Source organism: Heterocephalus glaber, unplaced genomic scaffold, assembly GCF_053883595.1.
Source record: "Heterocephalus glaber isolate CG9 unplaced genomic scaffold, H.glaber_assembly_v1.0 deba00001531, whole genome shotgun sequence".
In the NCBI taxonomy this organism is placed as follows: Eukaryota; Metazoa; Chordata; class Mammalia; order Rodentia; family Bathyergidae; genus Heterocephalus; species Heterocephalus glaber.
This window is the reverse complement of record NW_028258329.1, coordinates 1,511,820-1,527,446: the sequence shown is the minus strand read 5'-3', so window position 1 is coordinate 1,527,446 and position 15,627 is coordinate 1,511,820. Positions and strand designations below refer to the sequence as shown.

Genomic DNA, 15,627 nt, shown 5'->3' with positions numbered 1-15,627 from the left:
TGGGTGCATCCTTTTCAATGAAAGATACTAATGGCACAACCTGGGGCGGGGTCCTCTGGGTTTGCCCAGCACTTGCAAAGCTCTGGGTCCATCGCCAGCACGAGAGCCATCCTGACCCTCGCTCTGCAGTGTGAAACATTTGCCCAGTAATGCCTAGCTTCTGGTTTTAAATCCAAACCCTATAGATAACAGCGCTTTGGAGAGAATGGTTTTTCCTGTGTGCCTGGGAAGGGCTGTCCCGAGGGCCCTTTGGGGAGTGGCCCCTGTCCCCAGCCCTCAGGTCGGACCCCACCCACTGGAGGCGCCTGGGAAGCCCCTGGTGCTGTCTCCACCAGGCCCAGGGCACTGGAAACTGTTGCGTGTTTGAAGTCACTGAGCGCTGCAGGATGCTGGAGGTGTCGCAGGCCGAGACTGACGTTGTGGACACAGTGAAGAAAGGAGGAAGAAAAGGCAACAAGAAAGCTCTCTGCAGCCTGGTGAGGGCCCTGCAGGCCCAGTGGGCGCATCTGGGAGGAGCAGGCCAGACGGGAGGCGGGGGACCCTTCTCCCAGCCCCACTCCCCAAGCTCACTTGGCACCAGGCTATTTATTCATTTATTTATTTTCTATCCTATGTTTTGAGGCAGAACATTTACCATTACGTTTTAGATGTGCACAATGCTAGCACTCATCATAGGGAACGGGCACCTGTGCGTGAGGTGCCCTGTCCCTCCTCTCTTTCCCATCCTCCCTCCCCTCGACCACCCTCCCCTTCCTGTACACAAAAGCTTTGCTTCCATTTTCTCCTTCTATTTTCACTTTTTTTCAGGGTTTCCCGTTCCCCTCTTGTTCCCCTTCCCATTTGAACATTTTCTTGGCATTTCCCCAATATCTGTTATACATTTCAGTCTTTATTTCCACTTTCGGTTTCTCACACCAGGGAAATAATGAGGTATTTACACATGTGTGTCTGATTTATTTCACTTAATTGTATGGTCTCAAGGTCCATCCATTTAGCTAGAAATGTCTCAAGCTCATCCTTCTTTATGGCAGAGTAGTACTCCATTGTATAAAAAAGCCACGTCTTTATTCATTCATCAGTTGATGGGGATTTGGGCTGTTTCCAAGCTTTAGCTATTATAAACTGTGCTGCTGTAAACATGGGTGTGCGTATATTGCTGTGATACGATGCTTTTAACTCTTTTGGGATGAGTCCAGCTATTTTAGCAGAGCCAGGTTTTACGGGGGAGAAGGGGGATGTTCTGACACCCTGCTCTACCTCAGGGTCCCGAGCATCTGTCTCACGGAGCGCCCCAACCCTTGGAAGGTGTTCTGGCCACACCCTCCTTGGGTTGGAGGCTCCCAGGTTCCCTTGCTGCGGTCCTGGTTCCCAGCCCTCAGCTCTGTCTCCTTTGTGAGCTCCCTGGAGTCTGGCGGGACTGTGGTCTCCTCGGAGAGGTCCCTGAGGTCCTTGTCCTGCTGCTTCGGGAGGGAGATGGAGGCAGGAGCAGCCTGGAGGCCAGCCGGGTGTGGCGGGGGTGGGGGGGGGAAGAAGGCCTCAGGCCATGTCCTGTCCCCCGTCTCTTGTCCCTCAGAGCCTGGCCTTCACTCCCACACCCTGGTGGGTTGTCCTGAGCCCCGCTTCTTCGGGTCGGCAGCACCTCCCTGGCACCGGAGGCAGGGGAGAGGGCCTCTGAGCTGCAAGAGGACCGAGTGACACTCACTCGCCCGACTCATACTCCACACTGTGAGCACAGAATTGCAACACTGTATCCATCAATGAGCACAAATGTTACAGTCCATTAAAAAAGAAAACAAAAGACAGAAAGAAAATCAGAGCCCCAGCCCCAGCCTGGGCTCTGAAGCAGAACCTGTTTGCACTGGGCTGCCTCGCTGTTCCGCACTCATGTAATAAGGACTCTGTTCCGGGGCAGAGGCAGCAGGGCTTTCTGCACAGGGCTTTAGGGGACTAACACGGGGCTTCCCAGGCACTGGTGAGACAGGTGGCGCTGTCTCACCCCTGGGTAGAAGGCAGCAGCAAGGACGTTTGCCTCGTGGCCGGGCTGCCTCCCTGCCAGGCCCTGGGGCGTGGGGCGCATGCTGTCCTCCACGCCTGGCCCCTTCCTATACCAAACACATGCTTCCTGGCAGGTCCAAGGGCCTCCAAACGCTATCCGTGGGTGTGTTTAGTTTAGAGAGCTGTGAAGTCCTGATAGGTCTCCCACCACCTCAGCAGCTATTAAGTATAGTAGCTGCCCTCTTCCTATGGTGCCTTGCCCCCTCCCCTGTGTGACGTCACGCCAAGATGGCTGCTCCCACCAAAGAACAAACCCTTCTTCCCAGCATGGCCCTGGTCCCACCTAGAGAGTAACCTAATACTCACCGCCTACCACCTAGTGACGTCACAGGCTCCTCCATTCCCTAGTCACTGCCTCACTCAATCCCACCTCAGCCCCTACAAACCCCACCCCAGTCTCTATAAAAGACTCTCCCTGCCCCCGCCATATTGCTTTTGTCTCTCCTTTGTTCAGAGACAGCCCGGAGGATCTGTTCCCCTAATAAAGACTTGTTGTGGCCTGGTCTGGTCTTGGTCTTTGGCCCTTTTACCTGACAAGTCCCACGCACGTATTCTCATTGTTACCATAGTTCCTCCCGGTAGATGATGATGACCGTGATCCTCACCCGGAGCCGTCAGTCCCCAGCCCTGTGGAAGCAGAGTGGTCATTTCGGCAGCGCCCTGCTCTCAGAACAGCTGCGGGCTCCGGGCCTATTTTGGGTGAAGAAGCAATTTCTTCAAGCCCTAGGGCAAACTGCTGTTTCCCTAAGTTTCCAGGTATATAATGCCAAACCTAAAGGTCTATTTTTATTAAAAAATAAAGAGCATGTCTCCACGTAAGGGCACCTTCTGAGGTACCGGTGGCTAAGGCTTCAACATATCAATTCCGGGGACACATTCCAGGCCACCACACATTATGTTACGTTTTGTTGTAAAGCTCTCCCTTCCAACCCTGTAATCCCCCACTTCTTTGAGGTTTCACTTTCTGTTGTTTTAGCTGCTTGAAGACAACCGTGGTCCAAAAATATTAAAAGGAAAATTCAAGCATAAATAACTCATTGTGTTAAATCGCAGGCGCCCGAGTGTCTCAGTGAGCTCCTACGCTGTCTCCATCTGTCCCAGGGCAGTGCCACTGTCCCATGTATCCACCCGTTGGTCACCATTCAGTCACCAACCGAGTTACCGCAGCATCTTAGGAAGAAAGGATCAGCACAACAACACATTTGTGGGGAGGGAGAGATAGAGAAGCTACATTCACAAAACTTTTATTAAAGCATATTGTTAAAATTATGCTGTTTTATTGGTGTTGCTCTTAATCTTCATAGTGCCTACTTTACAAATTAAACCTTCTGTAGGTATGCTGTGTAGGAGGAAATCATGGATGCATGAAGGTTGGTACTGTCCGTGGTTTCAACTGCTAAGGGTCTCGGCTCCTGTCTCCCACGGACAAGTGCACCACCGTGTGCGTGTTTGTAACATCAACTGCTTCCTGTTGTGCAGGTCTTGGTCAAAAAGGCTTGGGAAACACAGCGGTGCTTAGATGTAGGGTGCCCTGCCTGACCCTCTTTCTCTCTGGGGTGGGTGGAAATCATAAGCTCTGGGTGCCAGCTGGGAAAGGTGGGTATGGACAGTGGATGGATGCTCTTGCCCTCATGAGTACCCCTCCACTTAGCCATTGTTTGTTCTCCTCCGGCTTTGAGTGCCATCAGGCTGGGGCAGGTTCTGTGCCATTTTCCTCCTCTGGGCTGTCATCATGCGAGGATGTTCTCAGCTTCCACAGGCTGCTCTCAGGTCCTTGGCTCCTCCAGTTCAACTGCCCAGAAACCCCTTCTCCAGAATACCACCCTCCCTTCAACCCTTCCACTGTCCATTCTGTCACCAACTGGGAAGAACATTTTAAGGGCAGGTGTGGACAGCCCCCCTCTGAAGAAGCTCAAAGTCAGATTTTTTTTTGTGAGACAAGGTCTCACGATAGAGTTCAAGCTGTCTTTGAACTTGCTGTGTAGCCCAGGCTGGCCTCAAACTTGCAGCAGTCCTTCTGCCTCAGCCTCCCAGTTACACAGGTGCCACCACACCCAGCCAAAGTCAACTAATTTTGTAAGCTTAATCACCTCTGCCAAAACCCTTTTGCCAGATAAAGTCCTGTTGTTGTGCTGCTATGCTTCACGATGTTTGCGGTGTTTAGCATCCCAGAGGCCAAGGTAGGAAGTTCTGGGACTTTCTGGATTTTGCACACACGGGCTCGGGTCCTTTCGGTGACCATGAACTCGCACTCAGTCAGTAGAGCTGCAAACTTGTGTTGTCCAGTGGAAAAGGTCCCACCACAGGCTTTCGCAGTTTTCCTTTTGCACCCTCTTAAGACATTAGCTGGATTTGTCACTGCTTGGAAAATGTATTTCAGTGACATTTTCTCCCTTTATTCCTGACAGATGGTCTAGACCCCTTTTTGTGAGATTTCTTTGCACCAGCTTTGCCTCCCTGCTGGAGTCCACTGATGAGCTGAATAAAGCATCCATTCTATATTTGTGTCGAGTCATGTGTCTGCTTTTTGATGAGGGTGAATCAGGTTTCCAAGAGGCTGCTCCTTGTAGTTTCTGAGACTTTCTAGCCCTGTTCTTCTTAACAGAAGCCTACTACCCTCTGGGGTCACCTGTGGCTCTGACTTTTGAACACAATAGTGTAAAGCTTCACCCTTTGTACAGCTTTCTATCTTTATAGGCTTGCGTGGAAACAGCATCTTAGAAAGAAATTTAGCAGGGAGCATTTTGCCATGTGCGGGATATTTTGGAGCCGGGGTGATTGAAACAATGAACACTCACACACACACAAACATCATACAGCTGCTATGGTTTGGATAGAAAATGTCTTCCCCCAAAGGCTCATGTGCTTAGAATTGGGGCTTTTGGAAGATGATTAGATTACGGGGTGCTGACTTCATCAGTGTATTACTCCATTGATAAATTCATAGCTGAATATGCTGTTAGGAGGTGGGGCTAGTTGGAAGAAGTAGGTCACTGGAGGTGTCTGTCTTAGTTCCTTTTCTCATTCCTGAGACAAAATACCTGACACCCACAAGTTGAGGAAGGAAAGATTTGTTTCAGCTCACAGTTTGTAGAAGTTTCAGTCCATAGTCGGCTGGATCCAAAGCAGGATGGCATGGCAGAAAGGATCACAGAGGAGAAACAGTCCATAGCAGAGCAGGCAGGAGGCAGCAAGCAGCAGGCAGCAGAAGCAGCAGCAACAGGGAAGCAGGCCTCCCTTTCCCTATGATTCCATCCAGGCTACAAGTCTGTTGGGTGGTACCACCCACACCCAGGGTGGGCCTTCTCATTATCCATACCCAAACTATGCTAACCCAATCAGTGGACTAACTTAGTACCATACACCTTTAATCCCAGCATCACACAACCTAGATCCAACCAGCTCTGAAAAGCCCCACCTATGAGTGGATGAGCATTTTGGGGGACATGAGGATTCAAGCCATGACAGTATCACCCAGAAAGATGGATTCTCGTCCCTACTCCTTCCTTTCTCTCTAGCTCTTCCTGCTCTCACTGCTTCCTGGCTTCCACAAGGGAAGCAGCTTTCCTCCTCCAAGCCTTCTGCAAGATGTTTCTGCCTTAGAGCCAGCTGACCATGGATTGACTCCTCTGAAACTGTGAGCCAAAGTAAACCTTCCTCTTTTAAGCAGTGTGTGTCAGATATTTGGTCACAGCAATAAGAAGCTGACTAATACAGCAACTATAACTTTGTTGCTTTTCCCTCTGGGACAATTTAGTGGGCAGGGAGGGCAGGGCTGGATGCAGGGATAGATTTGCCAACTATGGAAACATACAGCCATGGACAATTTACCAGACCGCTCTGAAACCAAGCTTTCCTATTTATTTAAAGGGGAGCAGGCCCAACGTCATGAGCATCTGGTGTGTGCTACAGCATGGAGCCTCGTGCTCAGAGGTGCTTCTGGGTTTAATGCTATCCAGTTGCTACCTTGAAATTTTCAGTCACTTTTGAACATGAGTCTCTGCATTTTCATTTAGCTCTGAGCTGGGCCAGTGTTGTAGCCAGGCCTGCCCCTGACTCTGTTCCTGCCCAGCTGAGTGTGTGGGTTGAGGCATTGCTTGCCACATGGCACTTAGGTACTAAGCGGGATCGTGCACGTCTGCACAGCCAACCCAGGGTGGAAGTCATGCTCACGTCTGGCAGATCCACACGGATGCTACTCGCCCTTAGCCACTTGGCAGCCATCTTGGTTACTGGAGTGACTGCCTCAGTGTCACAGTGCTTGCCTTCAAGTGCCCCTTATTTTACTTAGTGGTGGCCCCAAAGCACAACAGTAATGGTGATAATGATTCAGATGTGCAAAAGAGAAGCTGCAAAGTGCCTCCTTCAAGTGACAAGGAAAAGTTTTTACTTACTGAAGACAAAAGTATGATCAGTTTGCTGAGATCTAGAGTAAGAACTAACCATCCACCCAAGAAATTATAAAGATGAAAAAAGTTCATTCCCGCTTTGTTATCGCACCTTAAACTGAAGCTTACAGCCACGTGTGTGATAAGGGCTTCCTTAAGATGGCAAAGGCATTACAGCTGGGTGTGCTTTGGAGAAAAACGGCACATACATGCTTTGGGTACCCACTGCAGGTCTTGGGACAGATCTCCTCAGACACAAGGAGCATCTATATTTGTTCATATTAGGGGAAAGTATCACCCAAATTGCTTACTAGTTAAAAAAGATCAACTTCTTAAAATGGGCAAACTTTTGTAATATTGCAACTTCTAGCTCGTGTATTTTGGAAAGCTCAAAGCAATGAAGGTCTTAGTCACTTTCCCTGTTGCTGCGACACAATTCCCGACACCGAAATGTAAAGGGAGAGAGGTTTTTAGAGGATTCAGTCCCAGGGTGATAATAGGAGCTCCTGTCCCAGGCCCACAGCCACCGCCTCCTCCGCAGGCCCCAGCTCCTAACCGCCGTCCGGCTGCTGACTCCACAAGTGGATAAGCGGCCCGCAGCCCTTGGGGGGCGCTCTAGAGCTCACCACAACAAGGACGGGTTTGTGACCTTCCCTCTGGTCTCTCAGCGCTTGGGGCCGAGGTAGAGCCCGCCACCCCTCACTTCCTCCCCTCCTTCATGCCTCCCCTCTGTAATTACAGCCCTTCAGTTCAGATCATTTCCACCAGAACTTGCATGCTTGGTGTCCATTTCCCCATAATAGTAAAAAGTCAGACAGCAGTAATGATGCTGAAATTGCTTCTTTGTTTATCTAATTCCTCCCAGCTAGTATTTACTAAGCATTTACCACATATAGCTCTTTACTGGTGCAGCCCTTCCCTCCTGGGGGCTGCAGTGAGTCAATCGATAAGAATAATGATGATGATAATGCAAAGTGGAAATTAAAAGAAGCCATGGGTTGCTCAGGCAGCGAGGAGAGGAAGACCCTGCCTGGAGGAGGGAACCCTGAAGACAGGCAGGCACCGGAAGAGGCTGCTGCGGCAGGAGCAGCAGTGTGGAGCGGAGCGCTCTGCTTCAGAACCAGGGCTTCCTCAGGTGTCGCGTGTGTTCAGAGGCGGGTCTTTCAGAAAGGGGCTGGGTGGAGGGCACACACACCCAGCGGATCCTTGCACTCATGAGCTCCTGCTGAATGTGCTGTAGGGAGGTGGCCCGGGTGCAGGCAGTGGGCTGCGCCCTGGAGAGGGACGTGGAAGCATGTGTTCGCAGGCAACGCGCCCCTGTAGCCCCTGCACTCTGGGAGAGGTGGCGGGAGGACCTCGAGGGCAAGCCTGCTCTGAGCTGCTCAGCAACGCGTGAGGCCCTGCCCCGAAACAAAAATACAAACGAACAGCGCTTCGATTCTCAGTACCCCTCCTTCTCCCACATGCACACAAGAGAGGTCTTCATTATGTCTAGGACTGTTACTGTTTTTAATTAATTAATTAATTAATTTGGTTCCGGGGATTGAACTCCGGATCTTGTGCTTGCGAGGCAGGTGCTGGAACCACTGAGCTAAATCCCCAGCCCCTTTATTTTATTAAATGTAGCAGTTCTTATTAAGGGCATTGTTTTTCAAACACACATCTATTTATGAAAGAGGATTTTGCGTATTTACCGATTTCTCTTAGGCATAGAGACCAAGGGTAATCAAGGATATTTGATTTAATTGATAGGCATAAGGAAGTGGGTGTAAATGGCATAGCATAGAAAGAGAAGCTAAGTTAAATTGCCATACTGGGGTCACTGCTGAGGGAATACATAATCCAAACAGCTAGCAATAAAGTCCTTCCAGCTCACAAGGCAGAAGCCAGCTTTGTTTGTATACAGGGCCAGCTGGATGGCACACACCAATCAAGAAAGGCAGGCAGACTTCTCATTAGTTTCCAGAGACTTCTGTGGCTGTGATTGGCATTTGTCTCTGGAGCAAGTTGATGCTGGCGAGGACAGAGCTCAGGGAGCGGGGGTCTGAGGGCAGAGTTTGTGCACCCTCCCTCGTGCCTGGCTTAGAGAGGGGACAGTGCAAAACAAAACCTGGGGTGAATGAATTCGGAGAAGGTGGCGGGCTCTCTGATTTGCTCTTGTAGTTCCCCGGGGATGTTAATTTGCTAAGGAGCCTGAGATTCCCTGTAGCAAAAAAGAGCTGCTAAGGTATTTACAAAGTAGTTAACTTAAATCAGACTTTCAATGATCCATTAATCAAGTTCAGTTTTGTCAACTCTCTGTCCTCTCTATGAGAAAGTCCAGAAATTGACAGTGTTTAGAAATTTTTTGGCAACCCGACTTCTATGCCCCAGCATCTGTGTGACATGTAAAGACTCAACTCAGTGAGTAGATGTGGACCAGCTCTGCTGCTCTGACTCATGCAGAGTTACCTAGGTGCAAGCTGCGGACCAGTTAGTTATGTGCATGGGACCATTTCATAATGTTTGATCTTTAAGTTGGTTGCTGGTTAGTCAACAACAGCATAATTTATAGATCTGAGAAAATAGCATGTATTTCATAACACCCCCCCAAACACGCAGGCATACATACACCACACACACACACCCCTAAGTTTTTGAGGTACTGGGCATTGAACCTAGGGATCTCTCTCTCTCTCATATTGAACTACATCTCCAGGCCCTTTGTCCCCTTTTTAATTTTTTTGAATCAGGATCTTGTTAAGTTGCCCAGGCTTGACTTGGAACGTGTGATACTCCTGCCTCAGTCTCCCAGAATTCCAGGATTATAGGCATGTGCCATCATATCTAGCTGAATTTTATAATAATTTTAATTTTACTTATTTTAATTTTTTTGAGGTTTTATCATGCCAGCACCTCAGGCATGCTAGGCAAGTGCTACTAAGCTACTTCCTCAGTCCAATAATTTTAATTTTAAATCAAACAAGTGTTAATATTAATTAGCTAAAACAACCAGGTGAAACTTGTATTATTTGTAATTAATCCTAATTTGCTGATAGTGAAATAAGTTTTTTTGGATCAATTTTTTTCCAGTAAAAACTAAGTGATTGTAAAGGAAATGACTCTGGAGAAATGAAGATTAAAAGAGTTTGTCATTATTTTACTTAGAAATACTATTTTTCATGAATTTAATTTGGTTTTATAGCAGAATTAAATCTGAATTACATCTCAATAAAGCTTTTACTGGAGAAAATTTAAAAATCAGCTCTGTGATCTCCATATACTGAACAAGATGAGACTTTAAATGCACTTCAGACTCTTGCCCCATCTTCTCCCAGGGTTTCTCCAAGGGATAGTCCTCCCAGGGTTTCCTGCTGGCCTTGACATAGAGCATACTTTCCATCAGCTTCCCAGATCTGCAAAGGGAAAAACCAGATGTTTAACTCAGGGCGGCTGGATTTCAAGTCTAGGCCATATACCCAATGAGGCCCACATTCAAGACATTAAATTGGTACTAGAGAAGTGGGGTCATTGCTGTGACTATAACTGATAATGTGGTTCAGAATAAACTAGTTTGGAACTGGTTTGCAGGTAGAGCTTAGAATGGTTTGAAGATGTGCGCTAGAGAAGCCCTAGATTGCTATAAGCAGAGCTTGAGGAATGATATTAACTGGATCTCAGAAGACCAGAATACCAAGTGGAGTATTGTCAGTAAAGGCCAGGAGTGCAAAATTGTAAATTTTGTTTTAGAGAAGAATGTCCCTGCATCCCCTGCTTGAGAAACAACCATCTAAGGATTGGTTCCCTGGGATTCCTTTCATTATGCTTATACGTCCAGGTACTCAGAGGCCACTGAAACCATGACCCAAGGGGTCCTGGCTACTGCTTGAGCTGCAACAGACCTTGGCAGCCACCATGAAAGAATTGTGCGATTTTAGAGGCTTCCACTCGGATATCAGAGGAAGGCCTGAGAGGCCAGGCAATGTGTCCCTGAGGAGTGAGTGCATGAAGCTGTGTGAATGAAGCCAAAGATGCAGTGGAGACCCCAGGAAGTTGGAGATACCAGACACACAGAAAGTCTGCCAAGGAAAGCTGCAGGCCATGAGCAGAGCCAGCTCAAGAGAGGGGAGAGAAGTCTCGTGGGCTGCAACTGAGGAGGCTGTAGGGGTGGAGCCACCCAAGCCCTTTGGAATTCACATCTCACCACTGTGTGGCCTGGATGTTAGATAGAGCTACCTGCAACCTAACGTTTGTCCTACTGGGTTTTGGTCCTGCTCTGGTCCCACTCTTTTCTATCTCTGTTCCTCTGTCTTGGAAAGAATCATTTACACAGTGCACCTTGGGATGATATAACTTGCTTTTAGATTGTCACACGGACTCACAGATAAGAGTTTACCTAGAGTTCCAGAAGAGATTTTAGATTTGGACTCTTGAGTCATGTTGCAAGCATTGAGAGTTTGGGGAAGGGATTATTTCACTTTCAGTGGTATGCAGGATTATTGTGTCATGTTACATAGAATTATGAACTTGTGGTTATCTTTCTTTGGACATAGAGTACAGTTGAAGGAGATATGTTTGGGTGTCAGGAGAGAAGGGTGGGATATGATGGTTAATCTCCGTTGCCAACTTGTTTGCTTGGGAGTCACCTGAGGGTTTAGCAAAGCACACGGGATACCTCTGGATAGGTCAGAGGGGCTCAACCTTGGGGTCTATGTATGGTCCCTGGCCTCTTCCTCTGGCTTTGCTCTGTCTGATACGCTCTTCTGCCATGAGGTTTCTGCCTTGAAGCCCGCTACACGTGGACTGAAACCTCTGAAATTGTGAGCCAAAATAAAACTCCCTTTCTCTGAGTTGTGGGTGTTGCATACTTTGTCCCACCGATGGAAAAGCTGACCAATACACCTTGACATAGAGTTTCCTCCCCACCAGAGTTAGAGTTTGCAAAGGGAAAACCAGGGTGCCTAACTCAGGGCAGTCGGATTTGAAGTCAAAGCCGAACAGCCCGTGATGCCCACATGTTTCAAGACATTACTGGTGAGGGCATATAACAACAGTGAAATAAAGACTATCAATTTTAGGGTTATTCCTTAAATTCAGGATTCAGCAGGGCAAATGCCAAACTCCAACTCTGCAGTCATGCATACGTGTGTGAAAAAAAGGAAAAATAATATTGTTTACTAGTGGTTCTCAACAGAGCAGAGGGGAAATACAGACAGGAGGACACCTTATTGAAGAAATCAAATTCCCACTTGTCATTGCTTCCATTTGTTTTGTAGTAATGGTATTCATTTGGGCATCTCAGATAACACTGAATGAGGGCATGCAGTATTTCTGTTTGGCTCACTGCTCATGAGTTCAACTGCTTTCTACAGTAGCATTTAGTCAGGTACGTGTGTTTTTATAAATGTGTTAACATATGGCTGTCACCCTCTCCTGTTAGATAACACAGTTCCCTTGTACAAGGGTCATGTCTTTTTGTGTTCTGCTCAGAGGCCTTGAAAGCATAGTGTGTATTAATGACATGGGCCTGGTTTCTTCAGTTGTACACTCTGGCAATAGCCATGTCTCCCACTGTAAGGTGAGCGAATTGAGTAAGAATGTGGGTGATGGAGGGGGTGGAGATGATCGAAGTATGTTATGTGCACATACAAATCCTCCAAACCGAAACCCATTAACCTGGGTAATCAGTATGCACTAATTTAAAAAGATGTGGGAAAAGTAAGCCTGTGGAATAGAGGGAATAGTGTCTCGGTTTGGCCTGGAGGTTTGCTGTGGCATTTTTCACTGGGAAGGAAAAGAGTGAAGAGAAAGAGTGGAGGACATGGGTACGGGCTCCTGCTGGGTGACTCTGCCCTGAGAGGTTCAGCCACCCATGGCCGAGTGTGGCTTGGGAAGCACATAGGACACAGAGCACATGGTGGACCCGCTGCGGTCAGGTTGGTGAAGACTCGGGAGCAAGAAGGGCCAGGGTCCGTGTGGTTGGACGCTGCTCACGTTAGGAGTTTCTTGCCATTAAGAACATTTACCACAGCACTGCCAAGGTTAGTAACCAAAACACAAGACGCCCCAGTCAATGTGAATTCCAGATAAGCAGGCAATAGTTTTTAACATAAGTGCATCTCAGGGTCGCAAATGGGTGTCCTCCATTTCAGCTCCCACCTTTGATTGATATTTCGATATCAGATCTAGACAAAAGCACCAAGTTGAAAAGACCTTTAGAGTGAATTTACCCAGTGTGTTACTTTATTACTTTTTTTTTGGTACCAGGGTTCGAACTCGGGACCTTGCTCTTGCAAGGCAGGCGACAGAGCCACTGAGCTAAATCTCTGCCCCCCAAGTATGTTACTTTAGGTAAAACATACCGGGACTATTCTGTGCAGGATTACATCCTATCTTTCTTAAAGAACTCATCTGAGGCAGGCTGCTGCTGGTGCAGTTCTGAAGGCGGACACAAGAGGACCACAAGCTACTTTGTCTCAAACTAAAATTAAAAAGGAGTGGGGATGTAGCTCAGGGTAGAGGGCTTGCTGAGCATACATGAGGCCCCAGGTTCAGTCTTTAGTACCACACAAAACACACACCCGTGTGCACACACACAATGTGGGTCCACACACACTCACAAACCAAACCAAATTCATTCACATCAAGGCATCAAGGAAACTCTAGCGTCTCTCCTAAGACCTCTGTTTAGGCCCTGTGTGTGCATGTGCACGAGAGCATAGATGTGTGTTGTGCATGACATGCCAATGTGCATGCACCATAGTGCACACACACATATTTATGTGTGCACATGCATGGGGGTGTGCGTTCATGTGTCTGTGTGCATCATGTGGTGACAGAAAGGCATCCTCAGAGCTCCCAGCAGTGTGTCCTGTGGACCCGGATGAGGCCCTGGGCCGCTCCTGTCATCTGCAGCAGCAGCACCACTGGTGAGCCACGAGCCTAGAAGCGTGGGATACTTTGTAACCATTGGAGAGAATAAAAGATGATCTTAACAAAGACTTATTTATTCCAAACTCTAAAGTAAGAGCTCTTCAAAAAAATGAAAGGCAGTATGACAAAAATATGCCAAATAGTGCTCTTTAAGACAGAAGTATCCTGCTTTTTGTACCTTAGTATATAATTACAGAATGGAGATGTCAGTCATTATAAATGCATGTGATCATTTTTTATTTTGAGATGCACAAAACTTCTGAAATGAGAAGTGAAGAAAGCCCTCCTGAACAACAAATGGCAGGAGTCTGCTTATTAAGAAAATGTTTTACATGTAGGTGTTGCTGCTAGCAAATGTTATAGAAGGCTCTCCGCACATGTAGAGAAAAAAAGGTACATGTTGACCTTCAAAAGAGGAAAATGGGCCTGGGGATTTAGCTCAGTGGTTCCGGTGCCTGCCTCACAAGCACAAGGTCCCGAGTTCAATCCCTGGTATCAAAAAAAACCAAAACCAAAAACAAAAGGGAAAAACGCTTTCTGGCCTCACCTAGCGCCCTGCAGACAGAGTAGCTCACACGCCTTGCTCTGGGGCACAACAGGAGGTCTGCTTTGCTTGGTTTAGTTCAGCGATGAAGAAGTTGGTGCAGCTGGATGGAAATAACTTTCTCATCCTAACTTCAAATTTTATCCCTGCAAAATTTCCCCTAAAGGATAATGAAAAAAGAAATTTGTACCTCGGTGGCCTGGTGTCACTGACTCCCCAGTTGCTTCAGCATGTTTTGGCAAGGTATGAAGCTGTCTCCTTTCCCCGCTTTCCTGGTTAAGTCGGATTTAAAATACGTGAGGGTATTCTTTCAATTCAAAGGTGCAGTTTTTGCTCAGAATTCCCTCAGAGTTCCTTATTCCACCTTCGAGCTCTCTGGCCCTGGAATTATTGTTGTGGGCCCGCTGGAGGCAGCCCGAGCCACCTCTCTGGGGATCCTTTCTGAGCTGGTTCCACGCCTCAAATGCCCCATGCTCCAAAGACGGTGCTCGGCTGCTCCCCAATTTTTTGTCAGTATTTACTAATCGTCCATTCTGTAATTATTCAGGTCAGACATTCTGCTAAGTTCTGAGGTAGCATAGTGAGAGAGAATAAAGAAGACGACCCTGCCCCGTGCACTCTTGTTCTGAGGGAGAGGCGTCAAGGCCATTATCACAGACACTGGCGCTTCGGCCTGTGGGAGTGGAGCACAGCCCCAAGGACGCGGCCCTGAGAAACGCGGAACTGAGCAGAACCCACAGGAAGGTACCGAGCTTGGCAGGGGTGGGTGTGGGGAGGGAGGGCATTCCCAGGAGCCCGTGCCAGTGTCTGAAAAGCAGCGGAACAGGAGAGCGAAGGGCACTGCTGAGCACTGGGAGTCTGGCAGCTGGGGCTGAGGAAGGGTGCAGGGCTTGCGAGGCCGAGGGCTTTCCCTGGTGTGAGCTCCGTGCACTGTCATTTTGCACCCGAGAAGGCCGCCCTAGTTGGTGACTCGGCCTGGGTGACGCAGGCGCCCCGACACGGTGGTCACCCAGTCTTCATGTCCACGGGAGCGGAGTCCAGCTAGGCGCCAGGAATAGGAAAATCTTCTCAATGAGCAGTGAAGATGGCTTCACCCCACCTCGCCTCTCCTGTACAACTAATCTCGGGCCATTTCCCTTCAGCCCAAATAACTTTTTCCGCAACTACTGAAGTGGAGGTCCGTTGGTGACAACTTTGTCCCACTTTTGTTTGTTTAAAAATGCCTTTCAGCCGGGTATGGTGGCAGGCCTGTAGTACTCTCAGCCCTCAGGAGGTGGAGGCAGGAGGATTGGTATGCCAGTTCAAGGCCAGTCTTGGGTACATAGAGATACCTGGTCTCAAAAAACAAAAAAAGACCTTTCACATCAGGCATGTGGCTCAGTGATAAAGCACTTTCTTGCCTAGCATGTACAAGGCCCTGGTTTTGAGCCCTAGTGCTTAAAAAAGGGGAGGGGATATTTTCCTTCAATTTTAGAGAATATTTTTTGTAATAAAAATCTTAAATTGCGAGGTATGGTGGCACACACCTGTAATCCCAGCACTTGGGAGGCTGAGGCAGGAGGATTGCTGTGAGTTCCAGGCCAGCCTGGGGTGCATAGTGAGTTCAAAGCCAATGTGAACTACATAGTGAGACCCTGTCTCAAAAAATCAAAATTAAAGTCTTAAGTTGATATTTTTTCTTTCAATACTTAAAAAAACTCCTTTTATTGTCTTCTGGATCATATTGTT

General features: G+C 48.0%; 1 long non-coding RNA gene across 1 annotated transcript; it reads right to left on the bottom strand.

Moving 5' to 3' along the window:
• Positions 1–9,561: 9,561 nt before the first annotated feature.
• LOC110347156 (uncharacterized) lies at positions 9,562–14,548 on the bottom strand. The gene is made up of 2 exons (XR_002391590.2): positions 14,090–14,548; positions 9,562–9,838 (listed from the first exon to the last, which is right to left on the bottom strand). It is a non-coding gene; the product is annotated as an uncharacterized LOC110347156 (long non-coding RNA).
• Between the last annotated feature and the right edge of the window lie 1,079 nt (positions 14,549–15,627).